We start from the raw sequence: 12,821 nt of genomic DNA on the forward strand, positions 1-12,821 counted from the left end.
AAATTGTCTTTGGGAAGGGTAAGGGTAAAGCTAAAGCTCGATAGATATGTGAGACTCAAAATTTCGTGCTAAAATAACTGGAATACAAGGCCAAGAATATGCAGTAACTGAAGTGCAGGTCCATTGGGCTCAACCCAAGCAAACTTATTTGGGCCAAAATATGAAACCAATTTCGCGGATCCCAATGAAGCTCTGGCGTCGTCATCTTCGCACAACTACCTTCGTCGAACTCTTAACGCTCGACACAAGAATTCAATTACTCAACTGTACATATTATTATATACACGTTATATTGGGTCTTCCTTCTCATATCGGGCTTTCTTGTTCGCGTTTGATAACCAAAGTTTACTTCTTTCAACTTTTCAACAATAATTCATTTAAGCGAAAAAATGCAGCCAGGTGCAGATATTAATCAGCGCATTGCTAGATTATCAGCTCATCGTAATCCTCCAACTAATCTTATTCAGGTACCACCTTCCCTTCCGTTCGATTTCGCTTTCATTATTGTAATCATCCTAAGTTGAATATTATTTTTCAAAGAATCGATCATGATCCTGGGAATGTGAAAGTTTAATTGTACACTTGTGTTTTCTTTCAATTCGTTAGGTGCCTGATATTTGCGACTTTCTTGCTTTTCTTGGGAAAATTGTAGAAAAGGAATGAAATTATTTCTGACTGGGGTTGATAACGTGCGTGAAATGTGTTCTAAAGATGGAGGTCAGTTCGAAATATGGGGCGGGCCAAGCCAACTGTCGGGCAAAAGGGGGATCGCCGGGATTCAAAGAGGCAATAGTGGGGGCAGTTGGGCAGCCTCTAGCTATGTTAATGAAAATGAATACGTTGGTTTCGGTGCTTCATCTTTATGATGTAGTTAACACTCATGGTGTGACAGCAGATATCAGCCATATGGACACTGGCGCAATGGTAATTTTGCTTTCCATTTTTCAACATTTTTGTCAATTAATTGTTTGTGCTTGATGCTACCAAAAATTGTACCTGACGAATTCCGAGGATGATGACTGGAGATTACACGAACAAAGCCTTTCAAATACCTAAAACAAAGGCAACGATGTGTGTACTCGTCGCTCCTCCGATACTTAAGTCAGAAAAGAGATTGAAAGATGAATATATGCTAGATATCGTGTGTGTAGAACGTACCTGAATAATGGACTTGGGTCCTGTATTTATAGTGGTAGGTAGTGCACTCCTTGTAGGATTGAATAAGTTGGACGTTCTTATCTTAATAGAGTCCTGCATGAGAGAAGTATACTATCTATAATATAATTGCATGACCAATGATACTATTGTTGACATAGAGTTCTTGTGGACGTAAGAGTCCTGAGTGGAAATGTATGAATCACATTGAAATCCTCAGAAGGTAAGATTTGATACACAAGCTCGGGTGAATTGGCTGGAGGGATAGTGCTCGAGTACTTAACCTCGAGGACTTATGAGCTTAGGAGATAGAATAGAATCCTCGGGATAAACACCCCAATGACCATGAAACCCTGAGGACTATACCTCAATTGAATTATAAGATTAAAAGTGTCCTCGAGATAAGAGTCGTCAGTACATGTCAGTCCTCGAGTATACAACTTGGCAATATCATTGGCCCCCGCGCACTCCTCTGTAGAGCTCGCGCTCGATGCTACAGAGGGATGCGCTTGGATGTACGCCACGTGTCGCATCTTGAACGGCTGAAGATAGCGATCTTTGGCCTTCCGTATTCCCTCCCTATAGATACCCTCATTTACCTTTCACTTTTTACTTTTACTCACTGTGAAAAACCTCTCTACAAGCTCGTGCTCGAGGAAAGTCATCCTAATCTAGGCGTTGGGAATTATTCAGGTAAGGCTTCGAGACTTTAGTTATTTTCCTAGTACTATCTAAGTTATGTCGAGTAGTGAGGGTAGTGGTCATTCTGAGAGCTCGGGGGGGTAATGAGGGTTCAGGAAGGGTGTTAATACCATTAGCTATTCCTATCGACGCCCGACCTAGGTCCCCGAGTGATGTTGTCTTGGAGTACCCTGACGAGGTCTGTACCTTGAAGGAGCACCTTGCAATAGCTACGGCTAGGGAACATGGGTTAATGCTTAACTGTGACATTAGATGTCTAGACCCCGAGGATAGGATGGTAAGGGCTCGACAAGGGGAGTTCGTTATTTTTAGGAAGACTCTTAAGGCTGGGTTCAGGTGGCCATCGCATCCTTTATTTACTGCATTACTGGTCGAGCATTCCATGTGTCCTGGGCAATTAGTGCCCAATGCCTGGAGAATGGTAGTCTACTTCTTCATTGCTTGTAGGTATTTAGGCATCGTCTCCTGTGTCGACCTTTGCAAGTTGGTCTTCAAGCTCAAGAAACACCTAGATATACATGCTTTGGGTACCTCTCGGCCATAGGAGGGTTCAGGGTCCTGAGGATGTCTAGTTCTTTGAAGGAGTGGAGGGCGGGTTGGTTCTATGTTATAGCTCAAGACCTTGACTTTCCTTTCTAGCCTGAGTGAGGAATCCTCGACGCCGAGAAGTTTTGTGAGGGTGAAGTATATCCAGACCATTTGGAGCGAGATAGGAGGATGCTGTTGAAGTTGTGCCCTCTATTCTCGAGCATGAAAGAGATCGGGGAAGAGGTGATAGATCTGGCAGACGTTAGAGGCGTCGAGGGTAGGGTTTACCTCTACCATCCATGCTCTTTTGGAATATCTCGAGCTTATGCTCGTTCTAATGTGTTGTTCTTTCTTTTTAGGAATATCTTTTGATCCTCGAGCATTGCCTAACTTCGTCAATTCTAGGGCCAGTGCCCAGCCTCAGGGCCAGCCCCAGGTGAGGAAGAAAAGCAAGAAGAGGCCTAGAGGACCCCCAATCTGATCACATGGTGAGGGGTCCTGGTGAAACATCACGACCTCAACCAGAGCCATCGAGCCCAAGGTTCCAGCAAAGCCAGAGGTCTCCAACTCCTAGGGTCACTCCTCGAGCTTCCTCTGAAGTTGTCGATGTCGAGGACGACATTACTCCTATGGTGGCTTCGATTACTAAGGAGTTTGAAATATGCCACCTAGTCCCGAGCCTTGTCACAAAATACCGGGAGGATGTTGAGCTTGATGAGGGCGTCAAGGCCCTCGAGCTCCTTACAATGAAGGTTATCCTCAATACTTTTACTTTTCATTCTTTTGTTTGCTGTGCATGATGCTCTAGGTTTATTGCTTGCAGGTTTTGAGTGTTTCTTGAGGAGTCACCCAACGAGGTCTTGGGGAGTCCAAGAGAATTGTTGATATCACAGAGTCCTCGAGAAGTAAAAACATGAGGATTGTTGAGCTCGAGGCTGAGCACGAGGCTTGGCTGAAGGAGTGTGAGGATATCCTTAGTGAAAATAGGAATTCGAGGAACGAGGTTGGGGCTGCGAAGGATGAGGCCGAGGAGGCTAAGCTCGAACTGGTGCGGAAGACCAAGGAGTTCAAGGACAAGATGGCGAAGGTTAAGGAGCGAGCTTGGGAAGAGTTTCAGATGTCTAAGGACTGCGACAGGATCAAGGGCGAGTACGCCTCGATTGCCTACCTCCATGCTTTTAAGGAGGCTCGAGCTTTTCTTCGAGCAAGGTTGCTCGACGTTACCCCTGAGGACCTGAAGACAGTATCCTCCATTGCTAATACTCTCGAGCTCTCACAGTCTAATGACGGGGGAGCGAATGAGGACGACGATGGCATGGAGGGGGGAGAGGCTGAGGATTCAGATGATGAGATCGACATTACAAACCTCGATCCCCCATTGGGGTATATAGGCTAGGCAGATCCCTCCCCGATCCTCGTGTTTTGTATTTCTTTTTGAAACACTTTTTTGAAATGTAATCAAGTGTTTTTCTCGAGGTTAATAGTAAATGATAGCTCGATCTTGATCACAATTCTCGAACATTTGTTTTAAGACTTAGTAAATAATGATTCATTACTAATTGACGCCTAAATGAAGTTTTAACCTCGACTCCTAAGATATTATATCTGACGACAAAGTTTCATTTATGTCATGCTCGACCAATAGGATTATCTTGAGGACTAAATTTCACAGTGATTTTTCAAAATTATGCATTGAGCTCGAGCATAGTACATGTTTATCTCGAGGACTCAATTTTACAAAATCATTTTTGAAATTATGCTCTGAGCTCGAGCATAGTAAATCTTGAGGACTTAATTTCACAAAATCATTTTTGAAATTAGGCATTGAGCTCGAGCATAGTAAATCTCGAGGACTTACTTTCGTAAAATTTTCTAAGGTAGTAACTCGATCAAGTCATTCTTTAATAAGGGGATTATCTTGGGGACTAATGACAATGTATGGTACCGACCTATAGCGTGATTCCCGAGGACAATGATGGCCTTTTAATAAGATCTGACATATCATTGATCGGGCACTGTGTGCTTGGGAAGGTTACCTGTATCATTTGCCCTGGTAACAGTTCCTAATTGTTTGCTCGTGGTATGATTTTTTGCTTGCACGGGGCAAGGCTTTTTTGGTTGCTTGCACGGGGCAAGGCTTTTTGGTTGCTTGCATGGGGCAAGGCTTAAGTCGCTTGCGCGGGGTAAGGCTTTTTGTAGCTAGATCATATTTTGATAAATAGCTTTATCATACTTTAAAAATAGACTTGGCACGCAGGCCTAACAACTAAAATTGTGAATCTTGGCACGCAGGCCTGACTATCGAAAAATAAGACTCAGCACGCAGGCCTGAAAACTGAAAACGTGAACCTTGACACGCATGCCTGACTGTCGAAAAATGGAAGAACAGGTTATTTGTAATATACTTTTAGATTCTCGACGTTCCATAGTCTTGGAAGTGGTCTTCCTGATGCATCTTTTAAACTGTATGCACCTCCTTGGAGCTGTCGAATGACTTCGAAGGGCCCTTCCCATACTGGTCCTAGCTTGCCCGCGGCATGACCCACTGCTTTGACCCTTCTTAACACAAGGTCTCCGGCTTTGAATCTCTGTATCTTTACTTTTTTATTGAAGTACTTTGCTGTTTTATCTGGGTAAGAGGCCACTCTTAAAGCTGCATGATCCTGAATTTCTTCCAAGAGGTCGAGGTGTTCAGTGGTGTCTCCTACGTCTTCAGGCTCAAGCCTTCTTTGGCTGGGCAACCTAACTTCAACAGGGATGGTGGCCTCAATACCGAAAGCCAACATGAAGGGGGTTTCCCTTGTAGTGGTTCTGTGGGATGTTCTATATGTCCAAAGTATGGAGGGTAACTCATCAGACCAGGAACCTTTTGCATCTCCGATCCTTGTATGAAGGTCTTGCAATATAATTCGAATGGTTACTTCAACAAGACCATTGCTTTGAGGATGGAAAACTGATGTCAAACGGTGATCGACCCCTAGGTTGGAGCAGAAGTTTTTAAATTGTGCATTGTCAAACTGCCTGCCATTATCAGTTATGAGGACTTATGGTATCCCGAACCTGCAGATGATGGACTTCCAAATGAAACTTCTCAACTTAGGCTTTGAAATTGTTGCCAAAGGCTCAGCCTCCACCCACTTAGTGAAATACTCTACAGCCACCGCCATAAACTTCAGTTGCCCCCTAGCTATTGGAAAGGGACCGAGGATGTCAATTCTCCACTGCTCAAATGGGGCTGCGCAACTAATGCTAGTGAGGTCTTCTGCGGGAGAATGGATGATATTGCTGAATCTCTGGCACTTGTCACACTTATTGACATATTCCTGGGCATCTTTCTTCATGGTAGGCCAATAATATCCATACCTTATGAGCTTGAAGGCTAATGCCCGAGCTCCTTGATGGTTCCCGCACACCCCTTCATGAACTTCTTCTAGGGCCTAGGATGATTCGGAAGGCTTAAGGCATCTGAGGTATGGAAGTATGAGGCTTCTGCGAAAGAGGATTCCCTCAATAATGCAATACCTTGGGGCTTTGGATCGGATGCCTCTTGCTACTCGAGGATCTTCTGGAAGATTGCCATATTTTATGAAGTCCACTATTGGATCCATCTACGATAGCTCATCATCAATATCCATGACGCCTATGGTTTGATTGATGCTTGACTCGGTTACAATTTCGTGGACTGTCCTGTCAAGTCCATCTATTCCCATGAACACCAATCTTGACAAAGCATCGGCCTTAAAATTCTCAACCCGAGTAATCTTCACAATTTCACACCCCTTGAACTTTCTCTGGAGATCATGCACTTTCAAGCAATATAAGCTCATCTTCTCATCCTTCCTATCGAATGTCCCTTCAATTTGTCCAACCACCAACTGAGAATCATTGTAAATATTGACATTTTCAAGCTCGAGATTGATGGCGAGTTCTATGGCTATGATGACGGCCTCATACTCCGCTTCATTATTGGTCGCTTCAAATTCGAACCTGAGTGCACATTGAATGTTTATGAGCATGTCCGGGCTTATGATTATGACCCCTACACCCGAGCCTAAGGAGTTTGATGCTCCATCTACGAAAATTTGCCACATGCCTATGGTCGAGCTCGAGCTACCATCTGGCCCCCGAGGCCTTGGAGTGAGTTCTGCAATGAAATTAGCTAAGGCCTGAGCTTTGATAGAAGGACGTGGCTTGAATTCTATGTCAAATTATCCAAGTTCAATTGCCCACCTTAGTAGTCTTCCTAAGACGTCTGACTTCTAAAGAATGTGTTTTAGAGGCTGATTTGTGAGCACTATAATAGGATGTGATTGAAAATATTGACGAAGTTTTCGTGCTGCTACTATCAGTGCAAGGGCAAGTTGTTCTACCAAAGTGCATCTCGTTTCTGTATTAAGTAGGACTTTGCTTACATAATAAATGGGTTACTGCCCCTGTTAACCTCTTTCACCAAGGCACCACTCACTGCATTCTGAGATACAACTAAGTACAAATACAAAGTATCTCTGGGCTTGGGTTTGGTGAGGATAGGAGGAGATTCCAATGTCTGCTTGAGTTCCTGAAAAGCCTTCTTACACTTCTCATTCCATTCAAAGTAATGATTACCCATGAGGGCTTTGAAGAAAGCGAAGCACCTGTCTGCTGCTCGGGACATGAACCTGTTTAAGGCGGCTACCCTGTCTGTCAACTTTTGAACCTCTTTCTTGGTCCTTGGTGATTCTATTGCTACCAGAGCCTGAATCTTGTCGGGGTTGGCCTCAATCCCCCGATGAGTGATCATGAAACCCAGAAACTTTCCTGAAACTACGCCGAATACACACTTCTCTGGGTTGAGCTTCATCTTATATTTTCGTAGGGTGGCGAACACATCCTCAAGGTCGGATATGTGTTCCTCTACCTTCTTACTCTTTACAACCATATCATCCACATAGGCCTCGATGTTCTTCCCTATCAAATCGGCGAAGACTTTGTTGATGAGCCTCTGATATGTTGCCCCAGCATTTTTCAACCCAAATGGCATCACCCTGTAGCAATATATGGCTGAATCAGCCATGAATGAAGTCTTCTCTTGGTCTTCTTTGGCCATGAGAATTTGACGATACCCTAAGAATGCATCTAAGAAGCTATACAGCTTATGTCTGGATGTGCTATCCATAAGATTATCAATCCTAGGTAACGGGTAGCTGTCTTTTGGGCATGCCTTATTCAGATCTGTGAAGTCAATGAGGACGCTCCATTTACCGCTGGCCTTTTTCACCAGAACAACATTAGTGAGCCAATCGAGGTATTGGACTTCTCTTATGAACCCCGCTCTTACCAATTTACCGACCTCTTCCTGAATGACCGCACGTCTTTCCGGCGTAAACTGCCTCTTCCTTTGCTTAACAGGTTTAGCCCCTAGGCTGATATTGAGTCTATGGACGGCGACTTTTGGGTCTATCCCGGGCATATCCTCCACCTTCCATGCAAAAATATCGACGTTGCGGGTCAGAAAATCAAGGATTTCCTCCCGGAGGTTGGCCTGGAGGTCCCGACCAATAGTGACGGCTTTCCCGTGCTCGATCTCGACCGCCTCTAATTCTTCAACGGGGGCCAATCTGCCTCTTGGCTCGAGCTTGAGGTATGAAAGTTGCATGACGTCTGTACTCATTCCTCAGATGCTAGTAACATAGCACTGTCTGGCAACCGTTTGATTTCCTCTAACTACTTCGATGCCATGACCTGTGGGGAACTTCATGGCAAGGTGGAAGGTTGATACAATAGCCTGGATTTTGTTTAGTAGGGGTCTTCTCAAAATGATGTTGTAGGCCATTGGGGTGTTAACCACTTGGAATGGCGTGATCTCTGTCACTTGTGTATTACCAGATCCTAATGTTAGCAGGAGCTCGACGATGCTTTTAGGGATAATGACTCCACCACCAAATCCCTGTAGAGGGGTCTTTACTGCTTTGAGCTATTTCGGAGAGATCCCCATTTTGGCGAAAGCCTCTTGTGAGAGTATATTTGCTGCACTCCTATTATCAACCAGAATCCTCTTTACTTCGAAGTTAGCCACAACCACAGAGACGACCAAGGCATTGTCATGAGGATATGATATTCCTTCCAAATCTCTTGCACCAAAAGTGATGTCTTTAACTTCATCACTGGATTCTCTTGGGGTATGAGCATGTTGGCGGACATACTGCTTTCGCCCACTATTTGTGTCTCCACCGGATGTTATGCCCCCAACGATAATATTAATGGTTCAGGCAGTGGGTTGAGCATTGCTTCCGACTCCAGGCTCTTTCCGATTGTCACGATCATTCCTTGGCCGTTTATCATGACCAATGTAATTTTTTAAAAATCCTCTTTTAATGAGAGCTTCGATTTCCCGCTGCAAAGCTTGACAATCTTCCGTGGTATGCCTATGATCCCGATGAAATTCGCAATATTTGCTCCTATCTCTTGTGTCAGGGGGGGACTTTATCCTCGAAGGCCACTTTAATTCTTTCATATCCTTAATCGCCATCAAGATATTGGTCTTAGAGGTGTTCAACCGAGTTAAAGATGCTGAGGGCGCCTCATTTCTCTGCTTTTCCCGAGGATGCTCATGCCAGGGAACGGGATCATGTTGCCTCTTGTTTTCGACATTTTCATGAGAAGGACCCGCTCTCCTTGGATTTAACGTCTCCTCCATATTGATGTATTTTTCGGGTCGGTTAAGGAGCTCGGTTACTGTCTATGGTGGGGTCTTTGATAAAGACATTTTGAAGACCTCACACCTTATGGCATAGGTAAGGGCAGAAACTGCTGCTGTAATGTGGAGGTCGGGTATTTGAAGTCTTTCCTGTTAAATCTTGTCATAAACCCTTATAGGGTTTCATTCGGCCCCTGGCATAGTTGCATGAGAGAGGCTGCGGTTTTCCTGATTTGCTTGTTACTCGCAAAGAAGGTTGAGAACTTATCAGCCAAATCTGAGAATGAGGCTATGGAGTTGGGCTCCATTGTCGAGAACCAATCCCTAGCAGCATTAGTCAGTGTTTGTGGAAAGACTTTGCACATAACCTGATCCGGTGGAACTTGCAAGTTCATGACGTCAGTATATACATTGAGGTAGTTGATGGGGTCGGACGTCCCATCATACTCCTTAATGCGGGGATATTTGAATCTGTCGGGCAAGGGATATGACAATATCTCTGGCGTGAATGGAGTGTTAGGGGTGAAACCTGCTGGCCCCCAAGCATTCCGTTGCAGACCAGCTGTAATTCCTTCTTGAATGATTCAGGCAATTTCACCGGAATCCATGGTGACCGACCTCGAGCCCGAGGCCATATTGTGAATATTCGAGATTCCTACTTCGCCATTTGGGGGGTTCGGTGGTAGTGCTCGAGCATCGTCCATAAAACCGCCATACTCCGCCTGCGTTGGCGACGGTTGTGAATTTCTTTGACTTAACAATTGTGTGAGCATGGCCACCTGCTGACGGAGCTCTTCAAAGGCTTCGATTATGATGACCGCTAACAGAGGTACGGGCACTCCTGAGGATTCTTCATGAGGAGTCGATTGATCTTCGGCAGGATGAGGGATGGGAGCAGATGAGTTTGCGGGAGGAAGACCTGATCGTGTGTTAACCATGGCTTTTGGTAGCATTTCCCACAGACGGCGCCAATGATGCTACCAAAAATTGTACCTGGTGAATCCCGAGGATGATGACTGGAGGAACAAAGCCTTCCAAATACCTGAAACAAAGGCAACGAGGTGTGTGCTCGTCGCCTCTCTGATGCTTAAGTCAGAAAAAGGGATTGAAAGATGAATATATGTTGGATATTGTGTGTGTAGAACGTACCTGAATAATGGACCTGGGTCCTGTATTTATAGTGGTAGGTAGTGCACTCCTGGTATGATTGAATAAGTTGGACGTTCTTATCTTAATAGAGTCCTGCCTGAGAGAAGTATACTATTTGTAATATAATTGCATGACCAATGATACTATTGTTGACATAGAGTTCTTGTGGACGTAGGAGTCCTGGGTGGAGATGTTTGATTCACATTGAAATCCTCCGAAGGTAAGACTTGATACACGGCTCGGGTGAATTGGCTGGAGGGATAGTGCTTGAGTAGTTAACCTCGAGGACTTATGAGCCTAGGAGATAGAATAGAGTCCTCGGGATAAACACCCCGATGACCATAAAACCCCGAGGACTATACGTCAATTGAATTATAAGATTAAAAGTGTCATCGAGATAAGAGTCGTCGGTACATGTCAGTCTTCAAGTATACAACTTGGCAATATCAGTACCTATTCATGTTTGTTCATTTAGCCAGCACTATTTGATTTGTAATTTTCCTTTAATGTGGTAGTAACAGAACTCAACAAACCAATAGCTCAGCTCAAGCTCAGCATAGCTGTAACACGATCAGTGATAGCTTAATGCAGTTAGATGGCGCTAATTGCAGTCACACGTGTCACTATTGTATTGGTTGTAAGTAAAGTTAGTTAGTCGGTTAGTTAGTTCACTTTCCATTTTCTTTTTATAAAATGATTGTAACGAACATTTACAAGTTTGAGAAATTCATTCAATACAATTTTGATATTCTCTATCTCAATATGGTATCAGAGCATTAGATTGATTCTTCATTGCCACAACTCTATCCTTGGAGAATCTTATTTCCTATTCAAAACTTATTCTATATTACGATGGTAGAAGATGGAAGCCATAATCAATCAATTGATTCTTAATCAATGAGTAATTCTGCCATTAATGATGGATCAAGTCCATATTTTCTGCATCATTCAAATAGTCCGGGGCTGATTCTTGTCTCACAGCCATTGATAGGAGATAACTATGCATCCTGGAGTCGTTTCATGATAATTACCCTATCGGTGAAGAATAAGCTGTGATTCATTGATGGATTCGTAGCTAGACCTGAAGGTAGTGCAATCCTAAGTGTCTGACCCCGAAGGAACACCCTAAAGGAAAACCTATTAATTTCATGAATGTTCACATATAACTCCTGAACAAAGAGACTAGGCGGGGGATTTAAACCTATCAGTAAAGATTCCCAACCCCGTGAGGTCAAAATGGCGGCTAAATCAAGTGGTAAGTCAGATAAGGTGACCTCACGCTCAACTAAGACAGGACGCAGTGAAAAATGACTCCCAAACGCTTCCTATTCAGTAGAAGAAATAAACTTTAACCGACTAAACAATGTTGAACCACTAGCTGGCGGAGCTGTAGTGCGAGCCCTCTTACGTGCCATCTGAAAAAGGATATGTGGAATGGAAATCAAGACCCATAGATTGCCAAGAAATGGGAATGCATGAACGTTCATGATCCAATGCTCAAACATATACAGGCACGTAGAATGATGCAGGGAAAGTGCAACAGTAGCAAGCATATAAGACCAACTAAATACATGACACAGCAGTCGTAAGACAATATATAAATGCAGGTGACGTAACTTAGACGTAAGGAGTAACTGTTGCAGGACGAAGGAGGACACGCTGCAGGTCATGAGACCAAGAACATAAACAATAGAGCAGTGACATGAGAACACCAAAATGGCCAGAACTTCACTTACATATGCAACCAGTACCACATAGTCCCGCATAATGTGGTTGAAGCAAAATATCGAACACATGATGGGCATGAAGAATGCATATAAGTTTTGCTCCAATTCAAGTCAATTCAAAAACACAACGATCATCCCCAACCAATCTAACGACCCAGCATCTTAAAAAACTCCCAACCACATACAGCAATAACCACAATGAACGGCGCACAAATAAGGTAGTCAATGAGCACAAAAAAATGAAGTTCAAATGCGCAAAATCAAGCTTAAAGCAAGGAAGTCACAATCCACACTCCAACATGCACAAAGAATGAAGTAATTGATGCAAAACGAAACTTAAAATTCAAAATTCCCAAATTGAACTGAAACTAGGGAACGAGAGGCTCTTACCCGAGATTGATACGAAGTAAAACCGACACCAAGGTGATGGAATGAGAACCCACACGCAGGTAATGAGGAGTAAAAACACCACGAACGTCGTTAGTGAGGAAAGATTTGAGAAATTAATGGAAGAAATTTTAAAAAAAAATGAATTTAACCCAGTCGCTAGAAAATAAAAAGGCTTGCTATCGCTCGAGCGAACATCGAGCGACAAGCAATCTGCTTCTGTCGCTTGAGCGAGCTGCCAGCGGCAAGCGAGCGACGATTAAATTGTCAAAAATAGCACCAAGTTTTGAAAATTGAAAAATCCAGCACCAGGTTTAGAACTTTGAAATGTAGCACCACTTTAGAAACTTTCAAAATTAGCACTATTTACAGAAATTTGAATTTTGACCCCAAATTTTTTTTTAATAGGAAATATACATATGTAGTAAATCCAATCAAAATGCAATAGATCACAAATGCGGCATGCTCAATGATTAGAAAATGTTTCTCCACACACC

General features: G+C 43.6%; 1 pseudogene; it reads left to right on the plus strand.

Annotated features, from left to right (window-relative positions):
• The first annotated feature begins 389 nt into the window (after positions 1–389).
• Positions 390–12,821, plus strand: part of LOC111391696 — a 30,316-nt pseudogene continuing 17,884 nt past the window's right edge.

Source organism: Olea europaea, unplaced genomic scaffold (genome assembly GCF_002742605.1).
Source record: "Olea europaea var. sylvestris unplaced genomic scaffold, O_europaea_v1 scaffold823, whole genome shotgun sequence".
Taxonomy (NCBI): domain Eukaryota; kingdom Viridiplantae; phylum Streptophyta; class Magnoliopsida; order Lamiales; family Oleaceae; genus Olea; species Olea europaea.